Genomic DNA, 25,648 nt, shown 5'->3' with positions numbered 1-25,648 from the left:
TGATGTTTCTTCTCCGAGGATCTTTCCTTGGCGGCTGTTCACAACATCCCTGCCCTCAAGCACTAGAGCCCCCACGAAGAAGTTACTCATGGGACAAAGATTTTTTGTTTAAAACGTGACAGTGACTGTCACTATCTGAGAACCGTGCATGCCCAGTGCCAAGACGTGGGCAGATCGGTAGCGGTCCCCACTGCGGCTGGGAGAGCACCCCTGCACCTCCGAGAGGAACCCAGAATCCAACTGCTGTGTTTCCGGATTCCACGCTATGATAATGGCGTAGACGAGAAGGCAGCATGGAAACCAGCACACTCTTGTACTTGCAAAGGATTCTGTCTGGCTTGCTGATTTGCATAGTTTCCTGATTCAAAGAGGGTACCCCCAACCGTGGAGTAACTAGAGAGGTACCCGTGTGCCTGAGAAGCAGGCAGAGATGCACACAGCTCTTTGCGGAGCAGCTGCCCATGAATAATTCCTAAAAGTTGCCAAATATTTAGCAGTCCTGCTTGTCTGTCAGAGACTGACAAAATGGGTGGTTGGGAAAAATGGATCTTCTTTTTCCAGCCTTCGCAACATTGTTTTAAGGATTCCACCCCCTTTTCAAAGTGGCTTGAGGCTGCTGGGTAGGCAGAACAGGATTCTACTGAACACCTTGGTTTCGGGGACGGTTCCCTCCCCCAAGTTCAGTGTCTCCTTCCAGCCTCTCTTTCATGCATTAGAAATTATAGAAATTAACAGCTTTACTGATGCCTGGAAGGTAAACAAGGAAACTGTGAGACTTGGCAGCATATGACAGCAGTGAGAATCTGAAGACAAGATGATTCAGAAATGATTTGCATTCTGCCATCCTTTGAATTAGCCCCTGGAAGCAGAGTGAAGTGTCAGATAGAATGCGGGGACGGCCGCAGGGGCCCTTGCTGGGGTTTCGCCTGCTCCCACTATGCTTGGTCCAGGCAGTGAGGTCTCTGTTATTTTCTTATTCCTGGTAATGGTCCTGGTCATTGGCCAGTCCGTCCACAGTAACGGACATCGTCACTGTACTTGAGCGTTGCTGTGCTTGAGAGGGAATGACGGTTCTTGCTACCTCAGTGCGCTGACTAATTGATCAGGACAACTCAGTGTCTTTGGGGAAAACTGGAGCCCGAGAGAACACAGTCAGGATTGAGGAACTAGGCTCTGGGGTCTGATCATTCACAGCAAGATTGCTTCAAGGTCAACGTCAGTGGTATTTACTGCATGAAGTGGTATTTAACTGCATGAATGGGAGTTTTATTCGTGTGCCTTTGGTTTATGGGTTGAATCTATCATAAAAAGTTGACATTTTAGATACATTATACATGTAGAAATGTGTATGTAAACATTTTAAAATAAAATGTAAATGTGCATCCCAAAAATGTTTAAATGTTGCTACCCATTTAAAAGAGTAGCTTGTACATACACAGCGACTCAGCACCATAAATGCTGCCCACTCGGATGCTTCTGAGGCTTTAGGCCAAGGGTGTGTGTGTATAAAAGACATTTTTGCTTTTGTCTGACGGCGTTTGGAAAGATTGGCCAGTTCTGCCTATCTCAGAAGCAATTTTGATTTTTCCCTCAAATGGAACAGTTCCAAGTGGACCGACTCCAAACGCTGTAGTTTTATTTTCTTTTTTGCAAGGTTTGGATGCACAATAACTCTGCCGGGCCTTTCCATATCTCGAGTGGGATCAGGACCAAACCCAGCCGCCTGGCCACTTCCTGCAGGCACTCGCTGGCCTGACCTTGCCTGCCCCTGCCTGCCCCGCCCTCCCCCTTCCCGAGGGTGGATTTCCCCTGTTCCGATGTTGTCACCCTGCCTCTTTCCCAGGGCCTTGCTGGGCTTCCTCCCTGCCCCCACTCCCTGGAAGCAGAGTGGCTCTGGGGACGCACCAGCTGGTGCTCCAGCTCTGTGGCCAGGCTGGCCCAGGCCTCTGCCAGCCAGGCTACTCCCAAAGACCCACTTCTCCGCACTTCTGGCCAGCCTGGGTCCTTCCAGATGTTTCTGGAGCATAAAACATAGTGACGACCGACCTCCCTGGGCTTGAAAGGGATTTCCAGCAATAATCCGGTATCCTTGTAGCCCTCTGCAGAATGCCTTTCCTGGGCCATCCCTGCCCTAAGGGAATTACAGCTCCACTTGAGGTGGGGAGAGATACAGCCAAAAAAAAAAAAAAGAAGCAAATAAACATAAATTGCAACGGAGGACCGCTTCCCCAGGTGCGCAGCCAGGAGTGGGGCTCGGCAGCTCTGGGTTAGCATCCCTGTGGCCCTGCTTCCTCACCCCGTGACACTGCTCAGTGTCCTCATCTTTAAAATGGGTCTCCTCTTGCTTCCTGCAACAGTCACGAGATGCAGGAGAGATCCCAGAACAGCCGAGGAGGCACTCAGCAGACTCCACACGTCTAACACCCCCCTCCCCTTGCTGGAGGTGCTGCCATTCACATTAAGAACAGGAAGCTTTCCAGCCTGGGGGAGGACGTTGTGCAAGCCCTTCTGTGACCCCGACTCTTGGATATGTCCACAAGAGCCGGCCTCCCCCATCCCCACGTTTTGGCTGTGACTCTGTCACATTTTCAGATGTTCTGCTCAATGTCGCAGTAGGAAGCTGCATCAGAGTCTTGGGCCAAAGGAAGCGTTCACCTGGTAAAGGTTTACTTTAAAGAATGATGGTTTTTGCTGTAATTCTTTGCTTAGAGAAACTGATAGTTGGGGTTTCATACTATCATGTGTGAACCACAAGCCAATAAAATACATGCTCTCTTTGTAGTATCCACTGTTCCCTGTATTCTTGCTTTGTTTAAAGAAAAATGAGTTAAAAGTTTAATTTTAGATTTTAATTATGGGGTTTAGTCAATCATGCTTATTTGTGTGTTTAACCAGCCGTTGACAAAGTGCCCACCTGGTTCTACACCAGACTGGGTTTTTTCCCTTGTGGTTTTAGTCTGGGCTGACTCAAGCAGCTGCCTCTCCTACAGCCCTGCTCCAGGAGCTTCTGTATATCATGTATTTAGTTTACATTAAAATGAGTCAGTGTGGCATCAGAAGGTATTTCTGGGCACTTCTATCAATCCTTTTGCGATATTGGAAGTAACTTCCACTCCTGGCTTCTCCCCTTGCTTGGCCCTGGGCATAGACCACAGTCATTCTTTCCTCCGTCTTCCCTGGTTCTTTTTGGGAAGCGGAAGGGTGGACTTCTGTCATAAGTTGACCCTACAGTGATTCCCAAGTAATCACCTCTTGCCCAAAGCCAGTGCCCCCTCCTAACTCCCTGCAGTTGTGCTGTGTGTCATGCTGGCCCCTCCACACCGGGAATCCTCTGTGCCCTTATGTGCTGCTCAACAGGTTGTCTCCCAGCTGTGTTATACGGCTTCCCGAGTAGATGCCATGGCATGGTATGGAGTCTCTTTTATGTTTATTTGTGAGTGTTCATTGTTAGTTTATACAAATAGCATTAGTTTTTGTGTTAACTTTTTACCTTGTGACCTAAACTCACATATTAGCTCTAATAGCTTTTTATGTCTTCTTTGGGGTTTTCTTTAATTTCACAATATTAAGGGGGTACAAATGTTTGGGTACAAAAGCATGGATTATTTGATTTGACTCTCGGCTTGACTGTTTTTAGTATGTAGAAATACTACTGATTTATGTACATTGATTTTGTATCCTGAGACTTTGCTGTATTTATTTATTAATTCCTGGAGACTCTTGGCAGAATCTTTGGGTTTTTCTAGATACAAGATCATATTGTCAGCAGATTCTTCAGGATTTTCTATGTAGAATATCATGTCATCTGAAAATGAAGTCTTTTTTTTTTCTTTCCAGTTCCTATGTCTTTTAATTCTTTTTCTTGCCTAATTGCATTGGCTAAGATTTCCAGTACAATGTTAAATATGAGTGGCGAGAGCAGATACCCTTGCTTTGCACCAGTATTGGAGGGAAATAGTCAGTCTTCCCACCACTGAGAATAGTTTTAGATTATTCTTGAGATTTTCCCAACTAGATTTAAAATGCCTTAGCAACAAAAACTATTTCTTCTGCTTCTTTGGCTTCAAACCTGCTCCACAGGTCAACTTTTTAATGTATAACAATACACCAATTTATAACAACTTATTATAATTGTGTACAGTACAGTCTTTGCTTTATTTGATTTGACATATCTAGCCTTGCCAGGACTAAGAGAGTAAGTTATCTATTTTGGTGGAAAACGTCATGCACTGCATTAGCTATTTAAAAATAATGACAATCAAAACATGCGTCCACTCTTTAGTGGTGCACATGTGCAGTGACAGCTGAGCGTGGTCCTCATCCATAAGTGTATGGCAGCCTGATAGCCCTAGTGTGAGGCTGCTGTACTGGCCACACGTACCAGAACTTGAGAGCTAAGTCCATCAACTGAGGAATGGGTAAACAGATGCGGTACATCCAAACAATGGAATATTATTCAGCCATAAAAAGCATGGATAAACCTCAAAAACATAATGCTTAGTGAAACAAGCCAGTCACAAAAGGCCACATTTATATGTACCTGTGTATATGGAATGTCTAGAATAGGAAAATCTACAGAGATAGAAAGATTGGTGGTTGCCTGGGGATGGGGGGAGGATGGGGCTGGGAACTAATCAGTTAAGGGACATGGGGTTTCTTTATGGATGATGAAAATGTTCTAGTACTAGATTATAGTGATGGTTGTGAACTGTGTGAATATACTAGAAACCATTGAACTGCACACTTTAAACAGGTGAACTTTATGGTATGTAAATTATATCTCCATAAAGCTGTATTTTATAATGAACATGAGAGCTAAATGAATGGGAATGATTGAGCTGGATACTGATTGAGCTGGAAAACTGGGGCGAAGGTGCCGCCCCAGGCCAGGTTTTAAAAGGCTGTGTCTGGGGAGGGTGGGCTGAGGGGCCTGTTTCAGGGGGATGGAGCCCTGTAGGCCACAGCAGGGGCAGCCGCTGATGGAGCGTCTTGGGGGCTGGGGCAGCAGACACCCCCCATCAACTGACGATGGAGGTCACAGGAGAGTCTGGGGTAGGACACTGTTGAAAGCTGGTGACTGCAGCAAAAAGAAGTAATCATCTTGATGCAAAGGTCTCCAGAAGACCCCGAACAATGAGCATATTCAGCAAGGGCTGTAGAGCAAGAAGTGGCTACAATTAGCAGCTGACTCCTGTTAACCAGAAAACTAACGCTTTCTTTCTTTTTTTGTTTTCTTCTTTTTCAGACTATAGCCTTCGTTTTCGTTTGGTGAGTACAAAACGTTTTAAAAATTATTTCTGATATATAGTTAACTAGCTAAAAAAAAATGCATGGGATTTAATGGTTAGAGGAGGATTATTTTCTTGAGAAAGAAGACCATATGGTCAGCGTGTTATATTAGAATTTTATGCCTTAACTTGCTCAAACAGGTTCATATCCCGCTGTTTGTTGCGTCATTTTGTGTGCGTGTCTAAAATTTGGCTCAGCGGCTTGGTCTGCCGAACTATATTGCCGAGGACACGGTTTCTGCACGCTTCCCTGTCACCAACTTCTCCGCCTCTGCAAGGGCCTTGCCTTATCCCAGCGGCTCACGTCTGAGGACTGTCAGGGAGCACAGGGCACATCATTGCATTGACGGTAACTGCGTCTCAAATCGATCTGCTGCAGGGAAACTGCTGAAAAGGAGCTTGTCTGGGTCGCACTCTCTGTGAATAGCGTCTGTGTCACACCGTTGCATGACTGTTGGGTCTGGCCACGGCAAAATTACATGGCCTTGATGTCCTTAGAAAAAGAAAACTTTAACCAACATAGCCTTTTGGTGATCTATTTAATCCACTTCATGCTGTTCAATTTCCTAAAGAAACTAGGGGGAACAAAAATCCAAGAGCTTTTGAAGTGGCTGCAGCCTGCGGGCACACGGTACCGGGAGCTCTGCATGTGCTCGGCCTCGGCAAGCACCGTGATGCTGGCGATGGGGACGCCGTGTTCCCTAAATGCATAACCTCCATCGAAATGCATCGACTGTGTCCTGGGATCATTTTAACATCAATGGATCAGTTATTTTGCCCTTGCTGGCCCTCTCTTAGGCAGGGTGCCCCTTGGTGGCCTGATTCCATCTGGGCATAAATGCTACAGTTGTTCTTGGTGTGATCACACACATTTTGACTGCAGGGACTATTTCTTTCTATCTCAGTAAGGAATATTAAATATAATTAACAATTTATCAAGCCAGAGAGAAGGGAAGCCTTCATTAGCTACCCACTAAGCTGATTTTGTTGTCCACATTCTCTGTGGCATCATTATGGGATGGTGTTGATTCTGAATGGCATGCCCTACTTGGGTAAATGTCAACAGTGGGATCAAAGAGACAGATGATTACTGGATAATATTTATGGGATAGAGACTTAATTACAAGAAGTCTGCAATCCCTTAATGCCTTGGAATCCTAGTCAAGAAGTGTTAGGCTTCTTGATGTAGGTTTGAATGTGTGTTAAACATGACATTCGTCAAAAGCAGCGATGGAGTTCTTTATGGAAGGTGCCTACCATGCTGGAATGAAATATTTGAGGGTCCAGACCCCACAGATTCATCTCCTTCCAAAATACAGGGCACAGAGTATAGTTTATCACAAGCGTGTGACCTTTGTCCCCCCCAACTCTCCACTCGGTACTGGCCACTCCACACCCAGTCCTGCCTTCTGCCGCATCCAGGGTTTTCTGGCCTCTTGGCAAGTTGACTTGCTGCCTGTCAGGGCGTCTGCGGCTCTGTCAGCAGAGTGATCCGACGACAGGTGCTTTGGGGACTCCTTCACATCCCCAGCGTTGTCTTGTAAACAGCAAGAGGGTCAGAAGCTGGTGCCTGGCCCGGAGGTAACTGAGAGTTTGTCCAGGACCTGACTTCTTGTGCCTCCCGCCCCCACCCGCACGGTTGGTAGCCAGAGAAGCTTTGGACTGAAACTCCCCTCCTGGCCCCATCCTGTGACTCCGTTTCTGTAGGAAAGTAAATTCTGCTGTAGGGAGGTGCTGAGGTCCTGGATTTAAAGTGCTTCCGATTGCAGGAGTCTTTCTCTTTGACCTGAGGAAAAGGCGTTCGGAACATGAACCTCCTATCGGTGCTACCTTATCTGCTGCCATCGTTTGGAATCTGTCCACCGGGCCACCAGGGTGAAATATCAGATCGCTCTCTTAGCCTGTTGCATTCTCACTGCTAAATGTTTGAGACTTGTTTCGGAGCTTCAAGAGTTTGATTAATAGCAGGAACTTATGGGATTAGAAACGTGCTTTTGAATCAGTTAGAACTAAACTGACTAAAATAATAAATGGTCCACTTCTGGCAGGGCAGGTAAGCTCCCTGAGGCTGGAGACCGTGCTGCAGCCACTGCGCAGCGGGTGGGTTGGCTGCAGAACGGCCTGGTCAGAACTTGCTGAAGGAACACTGGGACTTGTGCGAGCCTCCTTTCTCCCCTCTGCCACCACTTCCCTAGGATTGTTGAGACATTTAAGTGAAATGGCCCAAGGTAAGCATTTAATAAATGCCAGCTGTTGTCACTGCTACTCTTACTAACATCATCCAGAATTGTGGAAACTGTTTCCAACGTTTAAAGAAGGCACTTAACTGGGCTGTAATGTACGTGCTGGTACTGTAATACATATCAAAAGGAGTTCCTTTTACTAGCAATAATCCCTGATTTTTCACTTGAAAAACCTCCATAGTAATATTTGACTTTTTCCCTGAGTCTTTTTCCCTGTTAAACTACATTATAAGGGGTCTTTTGAGCGAAGCCACTCATTGTGATGTGTTTTTCTTTTTCCTCGCATTTAACAGTAGATCTGTGGAAGTAACACTGTAGTTCATATCAGTGATCAAACATGACCAAAATTCTTTCAACTGGAGGATGCTTGCAAGTCTGTGGGTCTCAGGTGCATTTGATGCAATGGAATTGCAGAATTAAGAATTTATAAAAGACACATAATTAAGGTTTAAATATTTTCTCCAGATTCTTTGGGGTCTTATATTGTTATACCTAAGGGTATCTACTAGTAGGTAAAATTAAATGATATTGAAACTTGCCTATTTCACTTGGTTCATGGAAATACCCAAGGAATAAAAGAAAACTAAATAAAAGTGCTACTATTAAGTCACAGTGAATTTCCATTTTAGAATTTACTTAGGACATTTGTTCACCAGCTTGATTTTCTTTAAGGATCTCTGCTTCCTCCTCTATTGCTTTTAGCAAGTGCAATATGTTTCTTCTAACTGGTTTTTCTTTTTTGCTGTTGGTTTGAGTGACCACTATGGCAGGAAAAAAAATCTATAAGTTTTAAAATAAAGTTCAGAGCTGAGTCTATGTCCTGACGGGGCAGGGCAGCCACGCTGAGTATGCTTTCTGGCCGCGTCAGCACAGTGACGCTTCAGCTGGAGGAGCAGGACCCATATGCCGTGTGCTGGCCGTCTGAGTTGCAGAAGGGAACAAGAAACCTGATGTGCACAGCACAGAAAAAATTAAAACTTTCTAAGATACGTGATTCCTTTTTCCTTCCTTTGCCGTGCACTTGGGTTTTTATTAGCATCGATGGATTCCGTGGGCTTCCTCCCTGAGCAACAGTGTTTCTCCCGACAGGGAGAACTTCTTCCCCCACTGAATGAAGTCAGAAGCTGGCAGCAGGTTGGAAGATGCCTTTGGATCTGACGGTGACAAATAGATTCGTCCCCCATGTATTTCCATTTCCATTCCTCCCCTCCCCGGCAAAGTTTCCACATTCTTCCAAGAAGTACCTCCTAAGAGTCTACTAGGTAATCATTTGTCACAGAACAAAGGCATGGGTATTAATCAGTCACAGCTTCCACTTAGAGGAAGTGGGAACAGAGATTTCCTATATAAACTCCTGTCCGTCACCCAGTGCACAGCAGACGCGCTGCGGGAATTCTTCGAGAAATCCCTTTTCAGCTGACGGGGAAACATGGATTCTCCCAGGGCAGAATGGCTTTCCAGCGTCATCCCGGCGGGAAAAGAGGTAAAGGGGAACCTTTCTTGTCGCTTTGGATTTATGTCATGGTTGCTTGTAATATAATTGCTAAAGTATCTAAAAATTAGGCTAAAGAATATTATCAGGAAACCTTCATTAAATGAAAACTTGGCAAGCACCTCAGTTAACTTTATCCAGCTCTGTGCAGGAAATCTGGGATTTATGCTCCAGGAAACCATTTCTAGTCTACCGCAGCTCAGCCAGCAGTGCACGGGGGGTGGCAGAGAGGGACTGTCCGTCCTGTTGTGCCTGGTGGGCTGTCAGAGGGCAGGCGCTCACTGTGAGGGTCACCTTTTCAGAAAAACAATCCCTAGTGACTGTTGAGACTGGATGACACAGGAAAATTCCACCCACTGGAAGTTGGACATTTTCTATTTTTGTGTTCAAAGCTGCCGTCTTAATTTTCATTAACAGCTAGATTTGTGAAGTGGCATTTTAATTAAAAGTGACACAAAGAAAGTGTGAGGTGCCTGGGCAGTGGAACACTGAGCTGGTCTTCCCAGAGCTTGTCTTCAGGTCCTGAGGCTTGGGCCGACTTTCTGGGGGAGGGTTTCCTGCCCGGAGGTACACATGGCAGAGACAGGTGCCCTTGTCAGCTGCAGACCCCTGCCAGCTGCCTGAGGGGCGGCATCACTCACATGAGGGAAAAGAAGGCAAGAAACGTATAAACGCTTTGGGAGTGTGCGTCACAGAGCGAGGTCTCAGGCCCTCCGGGCTGCTGCGTCAGGACGAGTTCTGGTGCCAAGTGCAGGGGTCGTGGGTGGGCCAGTCCCACCCGAGAGTGCTCACCTCACCTGCAGCCGCATCCCTGGGGGTGTCCCATGCGAATCGGGACGCAGAGCAACAGGAGGTTAGATCACATTCTGCTCAAAAATTGCCGATTTGAAGTGACTTTTAGAAACTTCCTATGGTGCAGAGTTTGGTGTAAAGCATTTAGAGTGTTAGCAAAGGAAGGCTCTCCGTGCGATTGCTGAACAAAAACGTGTCAGACAATGGATCCTCCGCCTGCTTTTCTTGTTTTGAATAGAAATGAGCGTAAACAAAAAACCCAAAATTGGATTTGTGTTTATTTTATAAGGGCTGATTGAATTCTAAACTTTTTAAATATACGTTGATGATATTTAACTGATTCCAAACAACTCTACCAAGATTGATCTGCTGTTAGAAATGGTGCAGATTTCCTGTTCAAGTTCTATAAATACATATGTGCATGTATATATACACACACACATATTAAAGCTATATATATTACATTGAATATATATTTAAAAACTGTCATGTTACCATGTTGCTGTTAAGAAATGAATTTTTTTTAAATGTCATGTTTGTGGAAATTATTTGGAAAAACAGGATTTGATCTAGTTCCTGTTTTGCCAGACTGAAAATGCCTTATGCTTAAAACACAAATTGCATTTATGATAAGATACATGCGTATAGAGTGCTCCACAATTTACAAAGTGTGCTCCAAGTTGTGACCTCCTTTGAGCCTCATAAATGCCCTGGAGGCAGTCGGGTGTGCACTGTCGCCGCCACCGTGAGGATGAGGAGACAGAGACCAGGCGGGCCGGGAGGTGACTGGGGAGGCCAGAGCGAGAGGAAGCAGCCGTGTCCTTGCGTGTGCCCGCAGACTCACACGCGTTCCTCTCCCGCCGAAAAGCCAGTCGGCTCTCATTAGCACCACCAAAGGTGAGGTTCAGACTTGCCAAAAAAAAAAGTTTTCCATTATGAAAAACATTATTTTACAGTTATGCAAGTGACAGAGAACATTAACAAATAAAAACATATCCTGTGGATTCTGCAAACACGTTGCTGGTAGATAACTGTATTTTGGAACAGTTTAGTGATCACTGGAGTTGATCTTGGCCAGGGTCCCCAACTCTTTCTGCGTGTTATCTGCCGACCAAATCCAGCTTGCTAATCTGTCTTTCACACACTTGCCAGGTTTCCTTCCAGCACAGCCGAGAGTTTGTGCATTCACTCACCGAGGGCTGATCAGGGGTCTCCCGCGGGCTCCTAACTGCGCAAGGCCTTGAAAAATGAAGTGGTACATCCCAGTTTTAATTTCAGGAAATACTGCTTGTAAGGCCGATATCTGAGTCTTTCCTCTAGTTAAGTGTAAACGTGTGTTTTGCTTAGGAGCCTAGAAAAAGGGTTGGATAGAAATAGTTTAGTTCTAGAAAGTTGAATGACTTAGACTTGTACCTTCACCACCCTGAGTCATGCGTTCTTTGTCCAGAGCATCAAGGGCTGGGTGAGGATTGGTTAAAGGTCTCTTCGAGACATAAAGTTTCATGATGTAGGGCCATGATTATCTGCATTTGGCGTTAACAACATAAACCCCTGGAAGGTGACTAGCGCTGTATCTGCCATGCCAGGCAGCTGCCTCTCTCCTTCCCTTCCAGGATGAGGTGTGGACGCCACGATGTAAATGTTTTGTTATCTTCCCTTTGAAAAGACAGTGCTGTCCTGGGGGGCCAACGCCTCCCCTCTCCCTCACTTGTATTCGCTCTCTCATGCTGTCCGAAAGAAATGGGAACAAAAAAAGGAGAATTTTATTAGTGGAAAATTTTCTTTGAAAAACAATCATTTCCTTTTTGTAATGTCGCTTGTATTCAGGAAGTAAAAGCTGGGAATCCGTGGGCTTTGATTTTAAAACTCAAGTTAATAAAACAAAGGTGTTTTTCCCACTGTTCTGAGATCCGTTCTGGCAAATGCTGCTGGGGGCCATGTGATGGCTTATTTTACTTGAAGGAGTGATTCACCAGGAAGCAGACCGCTTAATCCCATCAGAAACCATGGAAACCCCAACCCCACTCTGCTCCCCTGTTAGGGGAGTTCTCCGCAGAAGACAGACTGGGAAGTGCGTGTTGCCGAGATGAAGTTGGGATCCCGAACGCGCACGATTTGAGCAAGAGCAAATTCAGAGGCATCACCATTTTCGAAACCTGTTTTTGGCTTCCTTTCAGTTTGAAGCCAGCGCCGACATTCTGTTTTGCTGTTTCCGTTGTGGGCGGATTGATTTAATTTTTAATGAGTGATTCACTACCCATGGCTGTATGTTTTCCTCCCTGTTGAGCTGAGAATTAAGTCATGTTTCCTTTAAAAAATTCTTTTTGATGTAAACTGAGTAACGTGGTGCTCAGTGTTTGAGACAAGGGGACAAGTAACATCACTTAAGAGAAGGCATCAAACCTGCCCGAGGCTCGTAAGAACGGCAGTGATGACATCATCACAGGACTGTTGTGCTGTCCAGAAAAGGAGCCTGTCTCATTCAACATCCAAAAACATTCCTTTCTATAAAAATGTTTTCAAAAGTTGTAATAATTTTTTAAAACATTTTTTGAGGGGGCAGTACAAATCCAGTCCATTTGGGGCAGCCACGTGGCAGGTTTCCCTCATGGAAAGCCTCGTGACACCATCTATGTCCCCACAGTGCTTGTGGGGCTTCCTCCCTGTCCGCTCTGGTTGCTGCCAGTGGCCTCTGGCAGTCCCCTCTGGCCCTTCACTGAGCATAGCACCGGGGTGCTCAGGGCTGCCAGGGCTGCTCAGTTCCTGTCCTGGGCCCCTCTCCTTGCCCAACTGTTTCCTCTCCTTGGCCCCTCAACACCGCTCCTTTGGGGTGACTCTGAAGCACGGGCCGTCCCGTCTTCACCATGGGGCCCTCCCGCCTGGCCTGAGCACGGCCAGTGAGCCCACCAGGCGAGCGGTCCAGGCTCGTCCCCTGCACCCAGCACCTCTGGCCCTCAGCGTCAGATTTTACCCTGTGGTACCGAGAACTCGGGTATCCACGAGGACGGCAAACCCAGCCCACGAAGAGCGACCAGAGGCAGCAGCTGGAGGCACCAATCAGAGAGAAACAATAAAGGCAACCTGGAGGGGCAGGCGCACGGCTCACCGGCCGCGGCGTGGGAAAGCCTGGGGATCAGAAGGCGGCAGAGGCCGGGCCTGCCAGGGGCCAGGAGCCTGAGTGTCCTATCCAGGCGTGTGGCTGCCAGCAAGTCCCCACCTTCTCAGGACGCTGGTCTCCTTAGCTGCCCAGTGGGCAACTAGAGCCACCTCTGCAAGACTGTAGAATTCTGTCCATGAGGGTGGGGCTTCGGAAGAAATGGAAAAGTTCTAGCACAAAATTAATAGCACAAAATGTGGTCTCTGTTAGAGCTGAGGACACTAAAGCATACAAGGGACAGTGGCTGGGGCGTGCTTTTCTGTCGGACGGTCTGCTCTGAACCCAAGATCCTAGGCCTGGGCTCAGGGCTTGCTCGGGCTGAGCTTCCCTGGAGAGGAGGCACCTGCGTCAGGGCAGCTGCTCACCGGCTCCGGCCCTGGAGCTCAGGAAGCACCTGGGCACCCTCAGGGCCAGACTGCAGGCCTGGGGCCGCCACCGGGACCGTTCCCTGTGCCGACCTGAAATCCAGACACCTCCTCTAGAGACCCAGCTACCACGCCTGACATCTGGATATGGCAGCAGTCATCCAAATACCTGGTTAGAAGTCCAGGCACCTGGTCAGAAAACTAAGTCCTGTGTCACAAATCCAAATACCTCTTCAGAAACCCAAGTGCCTGCTTGGAAAGCCGAGGCCCCGTCCAGGCGTTTGTAACAGTGGTACCAGTGGGAGCCTTCGTTTTTCACCGGGACATGGGGCCTCCTTCTGAAATCCATCTTAAAGGTAAAAAAAAAAAAAATTATTAATGATTTTATTCCAGCTGGGCTGTAATGCATTTTTAAGGACTGTGTCTGCTGTATATACCACAGTGTCTCTGGGATGTTTGAAAAACCTGAAATAGCCTCTGGTCCCAGAACCGAGGGGTCTGATTGAAGTGAGCAGGGAACCCAGGGGAGGGACTGGCGGGTGTTTTGAATCCAGATCCTTTAAGACAGAGACCGTCTCGGGGCTGGCTCAGCAAGCCAGGTGTTGCTTCTCTAAATTTCCTAAATCCCCGGAAAGTTTTCTTCAAGGACATGGTTAAAAGAGAATTTAAATACTAATCTTGAGAAATGAAAAGTCCAAGTCAGAGAATGGCCCAATGACACAGAGCTATCACTTCAGCTGCAGAAAATGCATTATTTTCTCTAACTCCTGTTTTCTACTTTACGCATAATTTATATAATGGGTGACACATAAGCTGAAACTACTGCTTGGCCGGGTCACTGCAGAGGCCCAGAGGATGACTGATTTGGGTCCTTGCCTGCCGGTGACCGGGTGGGGGCCGGGTCTCCGCTCCTGGAGGACAGCGAGTGAACGCGTGACCTTTGAGCCCCAGCTCGCCCGGCACCCGGCGGCTCTCGGGAGCCCGTGTGGGGCGGATGGCCGGGCGAGTGAGTGGACGGCTGGCGTGGCGCGTGCCCAGCAGGGACAAGTCGGTTCCATCTCTGCATTCTCCACAGTGCCCGGGGCAGCACTTAGCGCACATAAAACCCAGGGTGGCTTGTTCACAGAGCAGGGATAAAAGCTTTTCCATGCTTCTGTGTGCTCTCTGGCCCTGTCGTGGTGGTTCCTTTTACGTTCTATTTAATGTCACGCTCCCCCGGGCTCTGGGGTACTCTTGTGGAGGACCGGCGTCCAGCCTGACCCACCGCAGCCTGGGCCAGGCCTGGGCCCCTGCAGGGGATGGGGGGGCAGTTTCGGGTGCTGGTGGGGCCAGGAAGTGAACAGTTTGATGCAGGTGTGAGTTGAGCCACCACGTCTCTGGCACATGTGCCATTGCCCCATCAGACCTCACCTACAAAACACAAATTGAAAGGTAACATCACTAGGACACATTTCAAAGCAGCAGTTGCAGAGCATTAAGCACTTCTGAGTGTGGGACTGGGTGACTGCTCTGGTCTCACAGCCCTGAAGCCAGCCCTGGGCCAGAGAAGGGAGTGCTCACCCGAGGGGGTCAGAGCGGGAGTGCTCACCCAAGGGGGTTGGCGGTAAGGACTTTCTCCTCCAGGGGAGGTGGTTGTATACAGGGACAGCTCCAATTCTCCCTGAGTCCATCATGAGTTTCTGGAAAGGCCTTCCCTGCCCACCCCATCTGGTGCTCCTCACCAACTCCCAGCCCCGGGCTACTTTCTGCCACCCGCTTACTTTATGTTGTCATTAAAGCACCTCCCACTGTCGGGAGCTGCTGTATTTAGGCACTCTCTCCCCTGCCAGAATGTAGGCCCCGCAGGACAGGAATTGCGGCCCTCCCGCCTGACATGGAGGCGCTGGTGAACTTCAGGTGAAAGAATGAGTTCGTGACACCCCTACACGGCTCCACATCCGCTTTGGTGCAAGCTGGACAGAAATACGACGATGAGGTCAACTGCCCCTGAGGGTCTCAGCAGATCTCCGTGCTGTTCTCTGTCTTTCTCTCCTGCCTTGGCCCACCCTGTTTTGTCTCACGGTGTGGCCGCCCAGGCAGGGGTCAACAGGCGCACCGGTACTTCCGACTCACTCCACCTGAACGAGGGGACAGCCTGGTTCCAGGTCTGCGTGGCCCCACACTGGACCAGACAGCGACTTTCAGTTCAATCTGGGCTTCTTTCCGCTGGCAGTTCCGTCCCCTGCCCCCGGCCCCAGGATTCCTGAGAGCTGAGGGATGCGCCCACCCATCAGAGCCACCTGCTAGCACTGACCTTCCGTTCCATTCCGTGTATGTTTTTAAATCAGCCACCCTAAGAGGTGTTCTAGGAGGATACCTCTTGGTGTATACAACTATAGCTAGAGTGTCCGGGAAGAGCAGGCCTGACCGCAGCACCAGTCCTGCGGCACCGTGTCCCACTGGGGCAGAGGAACAGCAGCTGGCAAGAGGGTCCCCACTCCATGGAGCCGGGATGGTCCCAGTATTCAAATTCGGGCCACACAGACCTGCACAGCTTTCTTCTTGGAGAGGAGAACCCAGAGTATGTCTCCCAGTTCCTGAGCTCTGAGGATGAGGGAATTATGAAGACACCAAGTCCACTCCTGAGATAAACCCGCCCCCTGGGTCGGTGACCATGGGAGGGACTTTGAGGGTCAAGTGGGCCTTGCTAACCAGTTTTCTTGGTTTCCCTCCATCCATCTCCCTGAAGACTGGGGGCTTGGCTTTGCTTCTTACTAAACTAACCCAGCAGCGAAGGCAAACTAGGGGGAAGCAAGGAAGGTCCGCACTCGAGTAGCCTCTGCAGCTAAAAGCTTTGGAGATGTGACCGACAGAGTCAGAAATGCCAGTGAGTGTCCTGGGCATTGCTGGAATGATGGGGCCTCCTGCTGTGGAAAGAGCAGTGAGGAGGTGAGACTCTGCTTCTCAATGTCATTCCTTCTATGAGGACAGGCTGCAAAAACACCAAAGGCTGCGTGGAATTCAGGGCTTTTGATCTGCTGACCAAAAACCGCGACGTGTTGATGCTGCGTTCCCGTACCATGGCACCGGCTCAGTTTAGACTAGCATGATTCATTTTGCACATCCAGGGTTTTCCACCTAACTTTCTAGTATTTCCTTCAGTCACCTGAGTCACATATTTTTCCCAGGACTTGGAAGGTGGGACGAGTGATTCCAGCAGCTTGATGTAGGGAGAATCTAAGAGCTCCCAGGCCAGGGGAGCTCTCTGGATGCAGGTGTGTAGCGGTACCTTCTCTCCTGAACCTGGGACCCAGGTCTGGCTGACACCCCTCATTGTTCAGTCCTGTGCTGTGCCCAAGGTCACACTGCTGGACTTGAACCTGGGTCCATTTGACTTCTAAGTCTCTGCTGTTAACATCTGAACTGGATGGAGCCATTTTTCTCCCTTCTGAAGCCAAGGAGGTTTGTCCACGGTGGCACCACCAGGAAGGAAGGTGCAGAGTGGGCTGGCCAGAACGTGGGCATGGCCCATAGGAGACAAAGGTCAAAACCAGTTCGGCTCTTCCTGGGCTGGCTGACAGCAAATGGGTCACGTGCCTTCTAGGGCCTCCATGGAAAGGTTTAGACAGGTCCCTGGGGTCTCTAGACGCTCAGGGTCTGTGAGCCAGAACAGGACCACAGAATTACCCAGCTGGTGCATAGCTGATGGTCTAGACCCTGGGTTTAGGAATGGACAGTATCTGAGGCTCTCTGTGAGTTCATTAATAGCGTCAAGCAATACATTGTCATAAACATCTACGTGAAAACCTGTTTCCCGTGATGCTGTAATATTTGATTGATTCTTCTGGATGGGATAGCAGGATGGCTACAGTCATCATTGCTTGCAGTTGTGGGGAATTCACTGTGTTAAAGGAAAATTGTCAGATTATGACCCTAATCATTCTTAGGTGCCCCACTTAGCATTCTGCCCATGTCCGTTCTAACTCTACACACACATACGCATTGGAAAACATCTCAGACCCCCTTGAACTAAATGGATTTGACCTCTGTTCATAAAATGTGTGTTAGTGTGGAAGAGGGAGCTTTCTCTGAGAGTTCAGCAAGCCGGTAGCCCACCTACTCCTGTCTTAGATGCCAGCCTTGGTCTTAAACAGCTTAGTTTCTCTGGGAAAATTCATGTCGTGGACATCTTGCTGCCAGGAACCAGTGTGATTCACTTTTCACTTCAGGATGATGGCAGGTCTCCTGTGTTATTCCCGGCGTGGACGTGGAGCAGTGAATGATGTCTAATTATTTGGAAGGGAGAGAGCTTTTCTAAGGACATGCAATGTCGGAAGCTTCTGTTGCCTGGCAACATATAACTTTACCTATGTTTCACCAACGGCAGTTTAAAGGGCCAGAGACACCCATTCATGCAACAGTATATCAAGGGGAGAATCTCAAAACCTGCCCTGTCCATGTCACTATTTCCACAGTAGAAAATAAACACTTACGAGAGGATTTGGGATGGGGGATGCTTGCATGTTGTGTAAAATGGAAAGGGTGGGAAAGGAGGCAGTGGTACCCCCATTTTTCCCCCGAGTCATATTAACTGTTGGATTAAAGTTTAATCTGATTGCTCATTTCTAATAATACAGTCTCCACCATGAGAATCCCCTTCAAAACGTATACTTCTGCAGCTTCCCCAGTTTTTCTGACTGTGGCACTTCACCGTGGAACCCAAGCCAGTCCACTCCTGCCCAGCTGGTGTCCCTCTGGCCTGTCAGCCTCAGCCACCAGCCTCGGTTCGTGTCAGCAGCTGAGCTCAGGGACACTGTCCCTGCCAGTGGAGGAGGAGGCCGGGAGCGGCACGGAGGCTCACAGCGTGCACACGCAGGCTCTGCGCTCGTAGGAGCAGGGCTGGGGCATCCCAGCTGGCGGGGGTTGCTCAGGTGTCACAGCTCTCCTTTCTTTCTGAAGTGGCGTGGTGAGAAGTGCGTCTGCTCATTGTGGCAGCCTTAGTTTCAGAGGCCCCCACGATATTCTATGTGGAGAGAGTTTTCTTTTTATTTCTAAAACAACAAACCTTCTCAGTGTTGAGCCAGGTCAATCTTAACAATGCTATGCTAAAAAGGAAAAAAAAAAGAAAGGAAAGGAAAGAAAAAGAAATAAAAATACGCAAAGAAAAAAGCAAACAAACAAACTGGGGTGGGGGGAAGACCACAGTGTGACAGTCAACTCAGTGTAAAGTCAGGCTAACTTAATGAATTTGGGCCAGACTTAGATTTAACATTTTCCTTGAAGTTTGCCTTCAGTAAATTACCTGCCTTTTCCAAATAGCAGCCTCTGAAGTCCAAGCCAGGCTATTTCTCCCGTTTTGATTAACACCCTTGCCAGGAGTCCACGCCAGCTCTCAGGAGCATTTGCAGTGGAGCTAAGGAGAGCCGACCGCTGGCCCTGCCCACCCAGCACTCGGTGTAATTGTGAAGTCCACGTGCCCCTTTTCCAGGGGATCTCCACGTCACTCTGCTGCTGTGGGCTGTAGGGCATCAACTTCCCTCCCACAACCTGGATTCACAGGCTGGAACCTGAGCGCCAGCATCCTTGCCTTTAAGTCCAGTTCTGCACTTGAATAGTCCGTTCTTCGGGAAACCAGGGCACTGAAGACTGAGAAGTAGAATTAGTAATTTCATATATATTCTTATGCCAGAGTTCACAGATTAGAGACCTCAGGAATTATATAAGTGCTTGCATATGTATTTGTGTGTATGTGTGTACTAGTTACAAATAAAAGAAAAGCTAGGAGATATACAAATGGGGGAACTAAGCGTATTCTAAAAGTGAATAAGGCAAAAGTTCAATTAATGTGAACTCCCAACCACAAAAAACGTGTCGTTTCTCATTTCTAGTTATATCATCCCTGCCTTGTGCAAACCATTTCTCAAGATATTGATAATAGTAAGAACTCTCTCCTTAAATTGCTTAATGAAGGGGAATAAATTAATGTATTTTAAAATGTTCCTTCTTTTTTTAAATCCTGCTGCACCCATCACATTTACACTGGCGTGCACGGACACTTCCATTTGTCCCCATTCATCACCACGGTAAGATGAATCTGAGAGTTGGATGAACTAAGTTTTATATAGCCAGTACCACAGGAAATAAATGGTTTGATTTAAGTATCTGGTGTGACTGCAATGGGAAGCATGGAACACACAGCAGCAATACTGCAGCATCACCATGGCAACCAGTGGAAATAATGGTCCCCTTCGGGAATAAAAGAGATCTCAAATCCTGTTGCAGTCAGTAGCACTGGCTGTCTGCAGTAGAGATGGTTTTCAGTGATTGTTTCAGAAATTCCTTATCAACAGAAAATGAATGGGAAGGGAGTTTTCAGAAAATAAATGGATTTGCAGACAACTCATGTGATAATCTAAGTCACCAAGCACAGCAAGGCCGAGGTTTGGGAGGCTGGAGCTGAAGCACCAAGGGCGTTCCATCCACGCTGCTATTCCAGGGGCTAAGAGCCTGGTCACTGTCCCTGCCCCACAGAACGCCTCTCTGGGAATGCTGCTGTTCTGTGCTGCCATCTTTTAGGGCCTCTCCATTTCTGTCTGGATTTTTTCTTTATCGGAGGCAAAAATAATCGTGAATTGAAAGAAATGGAGTATATAAATATCTAGCACAGTCCTGGGCACATGGAAAGTACTCAGCAAACAGCACTTCAAATCAAAGTCTTGGGACAAAATTAAAGTGACTGCCTGGGACTGCTCATGGGAATTGTAATGGTTTTTTAAAAAAGAAGATATTGCAGCAAAGCGCTCTCCCAACACAGTGTGCTGCCGTGGTGCATTTGTGTCCCTGCTCCTTCTGAAAAACCTGAAACTGTGTTGGAACCGTCAGTGCGATGAGCGTACGTTGATCGCTCCTGCAGCAACTGCCACGTCGCTGGGAAGGGCACTTCGTGACGAAGTTGCATATTCCACGGCTGCACCCACGGAATGTGCAATGAAGAAGCCCTGTGCAAAAACCAGATTCACTTGGTGGCAGAGAAGGAGAAGTTGGTGAGAGTAGGCAGCTGCAGGAGCTTCAGTTTTTCAGATAACAGAATAAAGAATCACGCTTGAGAGTACATTTCCCTTTTTGTTTTAGGAAGTACTATAGAAAGAAAAAACGATATTTTTGATATGAGAAGTTATCTCTTCAAAGCAGCCCGTGCCTGAAATAGCATTGTTCTTGACACTGAGAAAGGAGGAAATGGGAGCTGCTATTCAGCAGGGATAAGTTTCAGTTGTGCAAGATGAACAAGTTCCAGAGATCTGCCTCGCAGTCTCGTGCCTATAGTCACTGACAGCGTGTTGTGCACTTAAAACTTGGTTAAAGGGTGGCTCTCATGTCCAATGGTCTTACTATTATACAATTAAAAAAAAGCCTCTAGACCCTATTTGGGGAAAGGCAGTCATGATATGTATGCTCGAGAGACTTTTCCTGTTTTCTCCACTTCGTGTTGCAGTTCAGTTTGGTTCTGCTCTGAAAGCGTCCTTTGAAAGTATATTGGTGATGACTTTTATTTGAAAAGTAAACCTGAGCCACCGGGGGAAATCACAATTGAGGCTGCTCATTGTCCTTTCTTCCTCCCCGTGGGCTGTGAGTCCGACGTGTCCCGAGAGCAGGGTGTTCTGCTTTCTGTTCCTTTCCGAGCTCATCGCTCAGAAGGGTTCCAATTACCCAGCTGGCTCTGACTGCAGCATCGCACTGCTCCCAGCAGCTAGACCGGATTTTATGCCACCTTCCTTACTGATTTATTTTAGACTTAAAAAAAATTCACTCTGCTTCTGTAAATTATAAAGTTATTTTGAAGCATGGATCTCAACTGGAGATGAGTGGCCTCGCCTGTAAATGTTTCCTTGCTGGGTTTTTGCTCTGGTTTCTGATGACAGAGTGAGTGCCGGCAGCCGCGAGCCTCAGAAGGAAAATTACAAAGGGGATGCCGGCTGAATAATGCATCGCCTCGTGCATCAGTAGCCTGCTTGGAAACCTGCAGATTAGCCGCCAACGAGACTGCGGAGCGGAGGACATGGGCTCCAACGAGTTGATCACCTAGGGGCTACTCAGAAACTGGGGCTCTGTGAGTATCCATGACGCACAATACAGACGCGAAAAGGGATTTCCAGAACGTTCCTTCTGTGGCTGGTTTAGATGGTGAGAAAAATGCATGTTCCGACAGTTTTTAATTGAATCTCAAATGTTGCTACTCATTGATAATTTAGGAATGTCGCAGCAATTCTATTCCTTGCCAAGGCTGTGTGTGAGTTTACTTTCCCAGTTTGTAAAATGTAACATCCGTTGGGTGGTGGGTTAGCAGTTTTATACAAATGGTTTCTGCCTGTTTTGTCTTCCTACTTCATTAGATCGCTATTTAACATACGAATAATTTCTCTTTCACTTAAAATATAAAAACTAAATTTTCTTTAAGCAAAGAGAACATGCTTAAAATTTTGGACATGTGTCCTTCAACTAACAAGAAAATGTTGAAGGCATTTTAGGAAATACTTGATATGGAAACTGCCTAACCAATGATTTCAAATGTCACAACACAAAACTGGAGGAAGAGATTTCCTCTATTTTCGATTCTTCTCTCTCTCCCCCCTCCCCCTTTCGAAGCATACTGCTTGTGGTTTAAGACTATATCCTACTGAATGAGTAGCATAGGTTCTCACAGAGACTGTATATTTGACAAATGCGCAAATTGTTTTCAAATTGCTGATGCGACTCTGTGGGTAAGCTGATATAGCTCACCTATGAATTGTTTTTGATACTTATGATGAGAACAAGCTTCCTGCTGAGAATAAATATTAGCTTTCATTCTCTGTGATGCTTCGTTTAAGTCAGTTTATCCCCAAACCTCCGTCTTTTTCCTGCGAAGTGGAGGAGGCCCCATGAGCTCTTGCATTCCTCTCAGAGGAAGAGTCGTCCCCCTTGTACCATAAGAATTCTACCAAGGCTGGCTCACGTGGGTAACTGCCCAGAAATGCTCACCAGTGTGCAGGCACCTCACACCTCAGCAGGTGACGGTCGGTGCCCAGGGACAGGCAGAGCCGTGGGTGCTGGAGAGTCTCTGTGCATTTGAGCCTCCACATAAGACATCATGGGTGGAATCTACAGTTCACTTTAAATATCTGCTGTATTTTGTTCACACTAAGAGAATAGTTGACCATTTCACGTTAGAGAGGCTGGGGGAAAACAGCTCATCATGTTTCACTTATAATGTGAAAAGGCTTCCATTACCCTCTGATTGACTGGGTTCCACCCCAGTTGCTCTGTGTGAAGAGAAATCTGTGTGTGTGTGTGTGTGTGTGTGTGTGTGTGTGCATGTGTGTGTGTGTCCGCACACTATGCCTTGGACAGCACGCAGAAGGAAGCGAGGGAACACTATTGTGAAAATGGGAAGTTCTTCAGGAGTGTTCGGTTTTAAAGTTGCTTTTGCATCAAGCAGCCTGGTTGTTGGTGTGCTAGAGAGAGGCTCGCAGTAAGTAAACGTGGACACAGCTGCTGTGCCAGAACTTTCCTTGCATAGTATTTTATCCCAATCAATCACTGGGTGGATTTGGGCATTTTCTAAGACTCAACTTTGTTTTGATGGTGATTTAAATCCTCCCACTCTCAGAATTGCTTCTTCAGTGGCTTTTCGGTGGTGTGGTGCAGCTCAGGCGTCCCCCTCAGGCCCTGGAGTGCCTTCTGCTTCTGCACCCCAGGCAGACCCCCGTCCTGGTGCCTGGGCGGGGCTGGCACCTGCCCAGGGCCTGGTCCCCCAAGGAAACTCCTCATAGAGGCAGACTAGGGACTATGCCTTCCCTTTCCTCATCCTGGGGACCCCACACGGGGTGCTGAAATGTCGTGGAAGATACTATATAGGAAAATTCTTAGTATTAGGAACACAGAAGACACTGTGCAAACCAGCTGCGCGTTGGCTGGGCGAGTGTGAGGAAGGTGATGTTCCTCTATAATGAGGGTTGGCATTTGAAACGTCATCAGGGCTCCAAGGGTTGAAGGGGCTGTGTCTCCCTGGTTGTTCTCTTTCCTGTCCCTCATAAATAACCTCCCTTGTCCCTTTGGTGGCAGCAGGGGCAATGGCAGGGCTCCCTCTTGTCTGGTCTTTGCAGGCTGGAGGGCTCGCACCTGGCAGAGCCCTGCCACCGCCTCGAGCTTGGGTCCAGGCTGGGCAGAGGCAGGACTGTAAGTCCCTGGACAGCCACAGTCCCACGCGTTGCCTCCTCCGAAACCCACAGCGGATGTGTCTGCCGGTGGGAGAGCTGGGCTGCCCTGGGAGCGCGCGTGCTGGGCTAGCCCTGGGCTGCCCCGTCCGTCTGTCACTGCGACTGCCCAGTGCCGAGGGGCGCCAGGGGGAGCAAGTCTGTCAGGAGGAAGTGGGTGAGGACAGAGTGTTTCCAGGGTGTTTGTGCGGAGGTGGCCGCCTGCAGGTGAGCTGCCCAGGGACGGGTGTGGGTGAGACAGCGCTCTTCAGGAGAAAGGCCGGAGCGGGGAGCGCCGGCTAATTCCAGGTGCCAAGCAGGGAAGGTGCAGCGGAGCGTGGGTTGGCAGGAAAAGTTGGCGATCTCTGAAGTGCTAATGCAGCTCCGGCCCGTGCCCGCTTTGCTCGTTGTGTTCCCAGATCCTGGAGCCCCACGGGGCACATGGCACGTGCTCAAGCAGTCATTTCTGAATGGATGGAAAGGAAGGGATGGATGGCGCCACTTCACTTCACTTTGCGGCGTTTGGCGCTGTGTCTCCCGTGTGATGCGCTGTCTCCCCACACCACGCGTGCACAGCTGCGGAGCTGGGAGTACAGGCAGTCCCCGGGTTACGACAGCCCGACTTACGGCGTTCCCTGTTTACGAATGGGCTCCCGGGGCTCCCCATAAGGATAATTTGTCATTAAATAATTGCATTAATAATGCAGGAACTAGTTTCTTACACGCATGTAAACAAACCCGCATGGTGCTGTAAGTGGCTCGTTGGCTTCTGGTCCCGTTGTTTATAAGGTCACTTAGGCACAGCGTCTCTTTCCTCTTAACTTGTTTACTCGATTTTGTGAGTCTGTATTTACCCCGATGACCACACCTCCAAAGAGATGGTCCCCTGCAAGTCCAGGTGAGTCTGCGGTGAAGAAGAAGGCGATGACAGTGGAAAGGGAGTAGAAATAATTAAGCGTTTGGGGAAAGGCCAGTCTCCGTTGTTTAGTGGGAAGGCATCCGGCTGCAGTCGCTCCACTATCGGAACAATAATACGGGATAAGTGAGAATAATGGAACGTGTGAAAGGCTGAGCTCCAGTGAAAGCATCAGTTATTACTGAGCAGCAGATTAATTCCTGAAATGGACAGGTTATTGATTTGGTTAGAAGATCAAAATAAGCGTAACCTTCCTATTAGCCTAGCATTGATGCAACATTAGGTGAGTGTTAACCTTTACTGTTCTTCCTTGAAATTTCTCCTATCTCCTATGTAAAGTTTTTGTATGAGTTTGTTTTATGTTCTGTTTGTTCGAATTAAAAGAAAGAGCAAAATAGTTTCTGTTAACTTATTACAACAGTACAGGGCTGTTATGATAGTATTACATGGCATTACTACCACCACACATGGGCCATTATAGTATTGTGGTGGTTATTGTCATCATTACTGTATAGACGCTGTTCATCAGGGATCCGAATTACATACAAATCTGACCTAAAGACGCCTTCAGGAACGTGTCTCGTCCGGAACCTCATATGAAACAGTGGAGTGGGCTTTGGCTCAGACACCAGGTTCAAATCCTGGATTGTCACTTCCTTGCTATGAGAGCTTGGGGAGGTGACTTGACCTTGGTAAGGCAGCACTTTCCGCGCTGGGGGACTGAGAGGAATAATGAGATGCTGCTGGTAAACCACGCAGCTTCCCCTGCACACGAGCAACTCCGGAGAGCGTGGCTGTCCTTGTTGGGACTAGTTCTTTCTTTGTGTTCTCCTGGTTACACTGGGTGGATGTCATTTTTTATTTCTTTGGGAAAAAAATTTTTAAGTCAGCTGTGCTTTGGAAAAATGGACTTTTAAAAATATTTTCTAATATACTAAAACTGTTAATTAATAGCACTATAATTTCTAAAAGGATGCCGTGTAACTCTTATTTTGAAACTCTACTCTGTTACATTCATTCTGATAATAGTGTAAAGCAAAGGAAAAAGCAAAAAAGAAAGTAACATAATGTTAATGAGCAGTTTTTAAATGTAAAATATTCTTGAAAAAATGAAAAGTACATTTTACTCCATCCATTTGTGGCAGTTCATGCGCGGACATAAGGCTCTGGAGTTCTGCCAGTGT

The 25,648-nt window shown here is 47.8% G+C and overlaps 1 protein-coding gene across 2 annotated transcripts in view; it reads left to right on the top strand.

The window, feature by feature from the left end:
• Positions 1-5,249: 5,249 nt before the first annotated feature.
• The window catches only part of PTPRE (protein tyrosine phosphatase receptor type E), a 75,987-nt gene continuing 55,588 nt past the window's right edge, over positions 5,250-25,648 (top strand). Inside the window, exon 1 of one of the 2 annotated variants that reach the window (XM_045569368.1) lies at positions 5,250-5,268. The gene's annotated coding sequence lies outside the window, so the exon portion shown is untranslated. Of the gene's footprint in view, positions 5,269-8,817; positions 9,015-25,648 lie in introns of those variants that run through there. The other variant, XM_045569369.1, reaches the window with a different exon arrangement.

Source organism: Lemur catta, chromosome 14, assembly GCF_020740605.2.
Source record: "Lemur catta isolate mLemCat1 chromosome 14, mLemCat1.pri, whole genome shotgun sequence".
NCBI lineage: Eukaryota > Metazoa > Chordata > Mammalia > Primates > Lemuridae > Lemur > Lemur catta.
This window is presented reverse-complemented; position numbering and strand designations above follow the sequence as displayed.